Raw genomic sequence first — 9,358 nt, 5'->3', positions numbered from 1 at the left:
AACTAGGAAATCCTAATTCAACTAGGAATGAATATTTATTTAATTTTTTTTTTTAAGATGCTGAACGTGTATAGGATGGATGCAACCTTAACCTAATGCTAAAATTGCAGAATAAAACAAAAACAAATAAAGCAAATAAAGATAGATCAAACCTGAACAAAACTTAGCTCTGATACCAAATGATACGAACCTAGGACGACCTGCTCCTAAACCCGTATTATATTAGCCCGGATCTTTAATTAAGTTCAAGTTCTAATGGGATGGACCTCAACCCCTATCCAACCTGTGGTTAGAAACCTTGGTATAATGTAGACGCCACAATAGGGGATGGAAAACCTATTGATAAGTCAAACTAAAACAACCAATTCTCTAATGGTGTTTTAGGTGTTCTCAAAGAACAAAGAGATAATTAATCTCACAAGTATTCTTTTAATCAAATCAAAGTTTTAAAGTTATCTTATTAATGAAAAATAAGCCTTTAAAAGAAACAAAATAAACCCTAAAAACCCTAGGAAAAACCGGCCACTCAATGGAGAATTCTACCTTGGCTGAAACTTTCCTTTTCCTAATCTAATTTGGATTAATTAATTCCTTTATTTTGAATAAGGAATTAATTAATTTACAAAGAAAATAATAAAATAATAACTTTCCTAATCTTATTTGTCCAGAAAATAAATAAATAGAAACTAAAAATAATGGTAGTTTCCTAAAACAAAAAGTAGAATAAAATTAGGAAACTAAAATACTAGCTTTTTTGACTACATTGACTTTGACCAATTCTTTGATCCAAGTGAGCTCCAAATCAGCTTCAATATGCTTTGTAGGATGCCAAATAAGCTTATTGTGAAGTTCCTCACGTTGCCCTTGCTTGGAAGTAAGAGAAAAGGCTAATACAGTAAAATACAGTAAAGCCCGCGAAGAATACAGCAAATCCGGCCTTTCCTTCTCCTTGTGCGCAAACCTCCTTGTTGGTCGGCTTTGAAGCTGCTTTGGCTGGTTTCTATGACTCATCCTCCATATAAATTAAACCCATAAAGATGGGGTTCCAATTCATACAACCCGGCCTCTTTATTGTTACCAAAAACGTCACCCGACCCCGTTTTGGCTTCTATTGCTTGTATGAGTAAAACAGGCCTTTGTTCTTTAGATATGGCCAACCCCTCTTGACTATGACTTATTCCTTGTATGAAGACAGCAAGATTGTCCTTGAACTTCTTGGCTTGGGCCCTAGTGATCGGCCCCACCTTCATTTGTAATGGGTCAGCACCCCAGCGGGTTGTTGGTCGAGCTATCTCGGGTGGATTCGCATCAATAAGTCAAGCTAAAACAATTTTGGCCGAAACTATACTTCCTTTCCTAATCTAATTTTGATTAATTAATTCCTTTATATTAAATTAGGAATTAATTAATTTAAAATGGAAAGAATAAAATAAAAACCTTCCTAAAGTTATTTGTCCAGAAAACAAATAAAGAAAAGCCAAAAAATAATGATAGTTTCCTAAAACAAAAAGTAAAAACAAATTAGGAAACTAAAAATGCTAGCCTTTTGATCAAGTTGACTTTGATCAATCGTTGACCTCTTTGAGCTTCAAATCAGCTTCGAGATTCTTCTTAGGATGTGAAATAAGCTGAATATGAAGTCCCCATGCTTGGAAAAATAAGAAAAGGCTAATACAGTATATTACAGTAAAGCCAGCAAGCAATACAGCAAATTAATCCAAATTGTTGATGCTGTCCGTACAAGACCTGTTTGATTGCATTTGAGGCTGCTTTAACTTGATTCCATTACCTATTAGGCACATGTATTGAACCCATAAAGCATTGGAACCATGTCATGCTTCCCGGACTCCAAAAATGTACCAAAACCATCACCCGGGTCCGTATTGGCTTCCACCACTTGGATGCTTAGAATAGGCTTTGTATCTTCAAGTATGGACAAGCTCTGTTGAGATTGATTACCCCCTATATAAATACTCCCAGGTTGTCCTTAAATCTCTTAATTGGAGCTCTTGTGATTGGCCTAGTCTTCATCTGTGTCAAGTCAGCACCCCAGCGGGTTATCGGTGGATCGAGCTCGGGCGGAATCACATCACAATGCTTGCTAGTTCCGTCAATTGCTCTCTTGTATTGTTCGAAGCAATGAGTGGGAATAGCTTCTTAGGTCAATTTAAAATCAATAGCAAGGGTTCAGGATTCATGAGCATTATGGGACTACAGCTTAGTTAGGACATAGTATCTTACTCATGAGTAGAGATAGCCATAGCATAGACATTTGAAGGGGAAAACACGTTAAGCTTCTTTCTCTCACATTGATGAGATTGCTTCCTTGACTTCGACTGCACATTTAACTATAAGAAGAGGATTGATGTAATTGTGCTCCTTTTTCTATAGGGTCCGAGGTATGAAGTAGCTCTAAAATATAGAACCAGGGGATGGAAAAGCTGGATAAAGATAAGGGGAGGTGCTTTCACTAAGATACATGGTGAGATAAGATTCCTTCATCTCTTTTCAAGTGATTTACACCTCGAAGTGTGTAAATACTGGATGCATAAGCTGAGTCATTTTTTAAAAAACTATTTTGTTGGGTGATCAACCAGGTACTCCTACCCTAATGAATGCCAACTGGAAGAACTCACTTTCCTATCGTTCAGTAGGAGATTCCTTTTTATGGCTTGAAATTTATTACCTGTTCCTAACGGGAATAGATCTTTCATTAGAGTTTGATGCTCCTTAATGGAGATCCCTAGAAAAATAGCTTGCTTATGGAACTTGGTACTTTAATGGGGGTATTCTTTTACAGCTAGGCCCTTTCCCCAATGCACTTCCATCGAATCTACTAGTCCTCCTCAAACCCAATCGGATAAAATTCCTTGCAAATTACTATTCTATGGGCTTAGGAAACATTATTCTATAAAATAGCCCATGCTAGGGATATGATTTTTTAAGAATTTCCTATGCTAAACATATGGGCCCAGCTGTATTTGATTTGAACTAATTCGAATCTCGTGACCCATGATCCTTAGGAAGGGCTCGATCCCAAACCAGGCTTTGCTCAAGGTGATAGATGACTATCCTTATTTCTTTTCCTTATGTTAATCAATCAAAAGTAAGTGGACTTGAATTGAATCATGACTATATAAGCTATTCTGGTATTAAGATTCGATATAGATGGAATCGTGGAAGTGGACCTTTGATATCCTTGGACCACGTAAGAATTCATTGTCCAATTGAATCTTCTTGTTCCTGGATGCTCCATAGAAACCCATCGTTATTCTTTTCCTCCATCGAGAAAGGTTCATTCCGAATCACAACTCTTGTGATTCATTAAGGTAGGCATTTTGATGAAAAGGGGGCATTACACCCGATCAAGACACCAATCTACCCTCCATAGGGGGCTAGCTTGCTTCCATCGGTGGCAGCTAGGCAAAGGGTCCAAAGGACATGTATCCGGGGGCAAGTAAAAAAAAAATCCAATAGTTCCATTTTCCTTCTTGTTCACAAATCGAAAATCAAGACAAATCGGGCACTATGGTAAAGAAAAAAATCTAATTAAAAAAACTCCTGAAGGAGCAATGCCAAACTTGTTGCTAGAACAAGAAATTGATTATTGCTCCTTTATGTTCAATAACTCAGTATACACTAATACCAAAGTCTTATCCGTTTGTAGATGGAACTTTGACCGCAGCTCGATCTAGGGAGAAGTTATGAGCATTATGTTCATGCATAACTTCCGTACCTAAGTTAGCACGGTTGATAATATCAACCCAGATATTAATTACACGACCTTGACTATCAACTACAAATTGGTTGAAATTGAAACTATTTAAGTAAAAAGCTGTAGTGCTAATACCTAAAGTAATGAACCAAATACCTACTACAGGCCAAGTAGCTAGGAAGAAGTGTAAAGAGCGAGAGTTGTTGAAACTAGCATATTGGAAGATCAATCATCCAAAATAACCATGAGCAGCTTTGACATTGTAGGTTTCTTCCTTTTGACCAAATCTATATCCTTCATTAGCAGATTCATTTTCTGTGGTTTCCCTGATCAAACTAGAAGTTACCAAGGAACCATGCACAGCACTAAATAGGAAGCCGCCAAACACACTAGCTACTCTTAACATATGAAATGGGTGCATAAGGATGTTGTGCTCAGCTTGGAATACAATCATGAAGTTGAAAGTACTAGAGATTCCTAGAGGCATACCGTCAAAAAAGCTTCCTTGACCAATTGGATAGATCAAGAAAACAGCAGTAGCAGCTACAACAAGAGCTGAATATGCAATAGCAATCCAAGGGCACATACCCAGACGTAAACTAAGTTCCCACTCACGACCCATATAATAAGCTACACCAAGTAAAAAGTGTAGAACAATTAGCTCATAAGGACCACCATTGTATAACCATTCATCAACGGAAGCCGCTTCTTATATCAAGTAAAAATGCGATCCTATCACTGCAATAGTAGGAATAATGTCACCATAAATAATATTGTTTCCATAAAGTAGAGATCCAGAAACAGGTTCACAAATACCATCAATATCTACTGGAGGGGCAGCAATGAAAGCGATAATAAATACAGAAGTTATGGTTAATAAGGCAGGGATCATCAAAACACCAAACCATCCAATGTAAAAATGATTTTCAGTGCTAGTTATCCAGTTACAGAAGTGACTCCATAGGCTTTCGCTTTCGCATCTCTCTAAAATTACAGTCATGGTAAAATCTTGCTTTATTAAATTATTAATCATCATGGACTCCTAAGCACATGAATTTTCTATAAATAGATAATCGAGGGCTTGTTTTTCAACAATATAACATGACTTATATACCCATGTCAACCAATATTCAACATCCATAGATATATCGAGGTTTTTATCTATCTACATTCATCCTTTTTTTTTTTTTTGAATAAACTGAATAAATAAATTGAATAAAAATAAAATAAAAATAAATAAGGAACAAATTTTGGATTAAAATTCATATTTGATTAAAATACATATGATTTCGATAGAATAACTAGAATGGGTTGCCCAGGACTCGAACCCAGAACTAGCCGAATGGAGTAGATAATTTACTTTGTAGAATTAGAAAATAAAAAACTAGGTAAAAATCTCTCCCCAAACTGTGCTTGCATTTTTCATTGCACACATATTTCCCTATATATACATCTAAAATCTAGCTCCATCCATAGACAAGCCTCTAAGAAAGTTGAATATTCAGTTGATCAACCCTTACTCTTACTGCATAAACATTTCATAATAGATGACTAAATAAATTTTTTGTTATCTCTTCAACATTTAAGGACAATGTCATTTCCATGGTCGAACAGCCAATCATTCGTGATTGACTAGATCATTGATGCAAACAATATCCACATACAAAATGTACCCTCTATATAACCTTCAAAAAGTCGAATAAGTTCTTGGAAAAATCAAAGAAAGAACCCATTATTCCTACATAAAGAACTTTTCTAATAATTCCAAACCTAATATTTTTAAAAAAACCCATACAGTACTTTTGTGTCTACGAGCCTAAGTTTTAAGACAAGAAAGTCCAAGTATATATTTTATTCAATACAAACTCTTTTTTTTTTTTGAAGGATCCGCTGAAATAATGAGAAAGATGTCTGCATATACAGACAAATCGGTCGATAATCTCAAAATCTGATGAATCGACCTAGGTCGACTTACTATTAGGATGTCCTAATGCATTACAAAATTTTATTTTAGCAAATGATCCAATCATTGGGCTAATTGGAACTAATGTATCAACCTTCTTTATAGCATTATCCATTATAAATGAATTTTCTAGTATTTGACTCCGTACCACTGAAAGATTTAGTCGTACACTTAAAAGATAGCCTAAAAAGTCAAAAGAATGGTTGCCTAATTAGTTTATATAGATCCTTTCTGGTTGAGCCCACACATGAAAATGACATTGCCATAAAAGGACAAGAATATATTTCCATTTATTCATTAGAAGAGGCATATCTTTTGAGACTAAAATCAATTTTCCTTGATATCTAACGTAATGCATGAAAGGCTCCGTGAAGAACCATAAGACTGCTGGAAAATCATTTGAAAAGGCTTCTTGTACAGGATGTTATATTTTTCCATAGAAATAAATGCGCTCAAAAAATACCCCCGAAGATGTTAATCATAAATGAGAAGATCTGTTACGGAGAAAAGTAAGATGGATTCGCATTCATAAACATGAGAATTATATAGGAACAAGAAAAATCTTGAATTACTTTTCAAAAAAAGAAGAAATAGATCTTTTTGGAGTAATAAAACTATTCCAATTATAATTCTCGTGAAGAAAAAGCCATAATAAATGCAAAGAAGGGGCATCTTTCACCCAATAGCGAAGGGTTTGAATCAAGATTTCCAGAAGAATGAGGTAGGATATTCAGACATCTGATACATAATTTAAATGTGGGAATTTGTCCTCTAAAAATGGAAATATTGAATGAATTGATCGTAAATTAGAATATTTTATGATTTCTGACCTCGAAGATACTAATCATAGGAATCCTAAGGAAAATGGAATTTCCACAATGACAGCAAATCCCTCAAATATACAAATTCTTGTTGTACCCAAAACATTTATTTTGATCACAATCATTAGCAAAAAATACTCAAATGATTTTGGTGATACATTCAAGTATTAAACATTTTACAATTAGCAAGCTAGATTTATTGTCATAACCTACATTTTCCAGCAAACTCAATCCATTTAAACCATGATCATGAGCAAATGCATAAATATACTCCTGAAAGATAAGTGGGTATAGGAGATCGTGTTTCTGAGATCTATCTAGTTAGAAATGTCCTTGAAATTCTTCTATTTGAAATTTGATCTGAACTAGAGATAAGGGTTTTATTCGATTATCGAATGATACATAGTACAATACAATCAAAACAAGGTATCATAGTATGAAAAAAATAGATACCTCGGAAAAAGGTAAGACCATCGGCAGACTCTCTATCCTCTTTTTTTTCATCTAAGTGGTTTATGTTCAGTCTAAGATAACAAGATGGTTAGAAATCCTTTATTTTTACAGTCCAATCACTCTTTTGATTTTGAGGAAAAAAAAAAAAACTCTACATCAATATACTACCTTCTTCTACACATTTATCTCCACCTCATAATGGAAAATACCTAATAGGTAGGACTCATAAAAAATGGATAATCCCTCATGGAAAAGCCTTTCCCGCATCAAGAACTAATATATTTTTAACGTCTAATTAGTTTGGGTAATCGTTTGGATAATCATTCAAAAATGAAGACCAAAAGCTCGTTACTCTTTGTTTCCTTATAATTGGGGCCACAGTTAGGCTCTGTCCATTTATTCACTCTACCCGACTTGAAATTGATTTTCCAATTTCCTTTTTCTTGCCACACCAAGAATTCAAACAATTTAAACAAGGTTTTGGACATATCCAGAAAGAATGAAATATTCTCATAATTCTCCATTGACGACATGCTACTTGTTCCATTCATTCCTTTCAGGATCAATCGTGGTCTTACAAACTCTACCGATGGTATGGACGAATCCATTGCTTCATATAAATGTGAAAAAGATGCTAGCCACACTTAAAAGCCGAGTACTCTACCATTGAGTTAGCAACCCAAATAAAAAAATTAGAATGTGTAGGTACTATCAGAATCCCAATAAAATAAATAAAGAAGTTGAATTGCACAACGTAATCACAACATTGAAATGGCAAAACAAATTGTATCATACAAAAAAAAATATATATATTTCTTGTATTACAGAAAATCCAATAAGCCCATTCCTTGAATGAAATCAAATCTATGGCATGGAAAAAAATAGATCCATTTATCTATGACCGAATTATATTTATTTGATACGCTATTGTCAATATGAGTATTTGAGAAAAGAGTACAATAGAGAGTTAGAAAAAATTAAAATATTGTAAATTAAAAAAAAAAAAAAAAAAAAAAACAAGGACTTTTGTTGCATTGGCACTACATAGCTAATCGATATATAGACAAATAAGGGATGTAGATGTAAGAGAAAAGTAATAAAGAAAAAAAAAAACAAGAAGAAGTAGAAAAAGGCTCGAATTTAGTCAATCAATCAATATAAGCAAAAGAAAAAAGGTTAATCCCCCTTGTTATTTGTTCATAGAAATCCAACTAACCCCCATTACCATTGATGGTAATACCCAAAATCGAAAGTAAGAATAACAAATTAAAAGAGAATAGTAGAGAAAAGACTATACAAAACTCTCTACAAGTGATCTCCACCTTCTTTGTTTATATATTTCATTTTGATATATTTCATTAATTGACTGTTGCTTGGTGATTAAGGTTAAGTTCCATAAAAGCCCCCGCTTTCTTTGAAATATCATGAACAGTTCCTGTAGGCTAGGTGCCTTTTTCAAGGAAATATAGAATAGCATAAACATTAAATAGGTTTGATTCCTTATCGGGTCATAAAAACCCATTTTCTGAAGATCTTTTCCTTCTCTTCTGGATCGAACATCAATTACAATGATTCGATAAATGGCTCATTGGGATAGATGAACAATACCCCCCCCCCCCCCCCCAAAGAAATGTATAAGAAGTTTTCTCCTCGTACGGCCCAAGGAAATTGGAAATTATATATATGTATAGAATGATAAGGTCAAATATATCCATAAAATCATCAAATCAACTAGACTATGATTTAAATATTTATTCTTTCCCCCATGAAAAAAAGTTAATTATATTTACAATTTGCACCCTCATAACTCAAGTTGGATAACTCTTAAATAACTCAAGGAAACCTTTTAAGCATTTCATTTATTGAGTGGTCTCTAACCCCCCTTTTGTCTGTCTCTTTTGGAATCTTTTTGAACTCTGCACTCTAATCTAGTTGTTGAGACAATCAAAAACGGTATTTCCTTGTTCTAGAATCCTTTATCTTTGCCTTGAATCACTAGGTTTAGACATTACTTCGATGATTTTGAATTGTTTCAAAATGGCAGCAACATACCCTTTTTTTATGATTTTTTTCTATCAAAGAATCATAGCACTGAGTGATTCTTGTGTAATACACTTTTCATTTGATTGAAAAAGTTTTACCAATTCCAAAAAATTTGACTTTTGAATTTGAAACTTGCTTGAATCGGATCCTTTCGATTTATATATGGAAAATATATTTACAAATATATTTAGGAAGTTGTCCCAATTTATTGATTAATACTAACCCTAGATTCTTGCCTCTGAGAAATGAATCAATACTTTTTACTCGATGATGCGAATCCACCCGAGACTGCTCGACCAACAACCCGCTGGGGTGCTGACCCAATACAAATGAAGGTGGGACCGATCACTAGGGCCCAAGCCA

General features: G+C 34.3%; 1 pseudogene; it reads right to left on the bottom strand.

The window, feature by feature from the left end:
* Nucleotides 1-3,653: 3,653 nt before the first annotated feature.
* Nucleotides 3,654-4,715, bottom strand: LOC125419354 (photosystem II protein D1-like; annotated as a pseudogene).
* Nucleotides 4,716-9,358: the final 4,643 nt, after the last annotated feature.

The sequence above is a fragment of the Ziziphus jujuba genome, chromosome 11 (assembly GCF_031755915.1).
Source record: "Ziziphus jujuba cultivar Dongzao chromosome 11, ASM3175591v1".
Classification (NCBI taxonomy): Eukaryota; Viridiplantae; Streptophyta; class Magnoliopsida; order Rosales; family Rhamnaceae; genus Ziziphus; species Ziziphus jujuba.
Note: the sequence above shows the minus strand (reverse complement) of the source record. Positions and strands in the feature narration are given on the sequence as shown.